Here is a 1,738-nt window from a genome sequence, read left to right as displayed (position 1 = left end):
TTCTTCTGTGACTGACTTAAGCAAAGGTTACAGGTAGGAGGTCTTCTAAGCAGTTCCTTGGGCAGCTCCAAGAGCCCCCAGACAGAAATCTTTCTCAAAGCTCACCCAAAACGGACCGAAGTCTGGGCATCAGGCATTTTGAATGGAAACTCTTCTGATCTGATGTCTTGAGTTTTGAAACTGATGCTGCACATTGTCATGAATTCAACTGCTTCCAAAGGGAAGGGGAACCCAGAAGATGGCACGTACCAACAGTACATCTTTGCTGCTCAGCCCTGTGCTTACATCTGCTCTGGGTCCCTGGGTATAGGGGAGACAATAGGACAAGGCAGGAGGAATTCAGCAAAGAGACTCCTGAGCTGTGTTTCTGTTTTGGCAGTTGCTCGTACCTTCTTGCAGCTGGGACAAAGAGTTTGGGTTTACTTTTTTTGGGCTTTTAGTTAGATTCCATGGTTTTATAGGAGGCAGCAAGTTGGCATCACTACAAAGGTGTATAATGCAAACTCAGCTCTGCAGCTGGGCTGATGTGAACTTGTGGAAGGACGTAGCACCCAGACCCATAAAATGTGACAAGGATTGTAAAAGACTGAGGCTGCCCTTGGGCTTGGCTGAGCTCCCAAGGGAGTGGGATCATGGGCAGAAAGCAGCCTGGGACCTTGGGGTGTCCCTGAGGGTTGTTTGGCCCCTTCCAGTGTGAGATGGTGAGCTCCCCAATGCTTCTCACCTGCCAGAGCTCTCACATCCATCCCAGCTTGCACCAAAAGCCTGTGACAACACAGCCAAGCTTTTTGACACTGCTGCAGTTTGAGGTCTGAGCTACCCCCTTGATCCCATTCCCAGGATCCCTAATGCAGCTCTGACCTGGATTTCTCCTTCAGCCCAGAGCAGCCAGCTCAGAGACAGCTCTGTGCATCGCAGCCCTGCAGGTGCTCAGGAACCTGCCCCCTGGTCTCAGAGGTGCCCATATCTCGTCTTCTCCCTCTACATGTTGCTTTGACCTCCTGTGCCCTCATCTTCCAGCTGGGTTTTGTTCCTCATGAAAGGGCAGTCGCTGGAGGAAAACACAAAGACTCCCTCCCTGATGATCATTTCATTTGCCATTAACTGAGGGTTTAGAGAAATCTCAGGGCTCATTAAGGCTCCAGTGGCAGCTGAAAATTCTCCCTCCGGATCCCAACACCCAGCCCCTTCCTCCCTCTGCAATCCGGGTGGCAGGTTCAGACCCGAGCACTGCAGAGAGCTCTGGAAAGCACAACCAGTATGAGGGGCTGTCAGGTTTACGCAGACCTTGCCCAGCTCCTCCTTTCACGGGGTGCTCTGTAGGACCCTTGATAGTTACGTGCAGAGCAGACACCCCTGTCCCTGCCTGCCCCTGTCCTGCTACCGCCCCACTGTCCCCTCGGAGCCGAACGCAAACGCTGTCACCATCGCCTGGGGTGTCCCTGGGTGCCCGACCCACCGCGCCGGGCGGAACCACCGGTCTCTGTGCTTCCCGCGATCTGGCGCTGCCCGGGGCGCCGCCTCATCGCTCCCAGCAGGGGGACGCGGAGGTTTTAGGACCAATTATCGAAACCCCGAAGCTCGCTGTGAATTAGCGGCAGTGAGACCCTTCGCCCGGTAAAGCACCCGGCCCCGCAGCGAAGGCACGCGCTCCGCTGCCCGTTCTCCCGGCCGAACTCTCAGCAGCCCGTCCCTTTCCCTCCAGGCACCCGGGAGCGACCAGGCCGCGGGAACCACC

At 55.7% G+C, this 1,738-nt stretch overlaps 1 protein-coding gene across 1 annotated transcript in view; it reads left to right on the top strand.

The window, feature by feature from the left end:
• The window catches only part of DERL3 (derlin 3), an 8,539-nt gene that overhangs the window by 2,677 nt on the left and 4,124 nt on the right, over positions 1-1,738 (top strand). The window lies entirely within an intron of this gene.

Source organism: Chaetura pelagica, unplaced genomic scaffold (assembly GCF_000747805.2).
Source record: "Chaetura pelagica isolate M959 unplaced genomic scaffold, ChaPel_1.0 scaffold249, whole genome shotgun sequence".
NCBI lineage: Eukaryota > Metazoa > Chordata > Aves > Apodiformes > Apodidae > Chaetura > Chaetura pelagica.
This window is presented reverse-complemented; position numbering and strand designations above follow the sequence as displayed.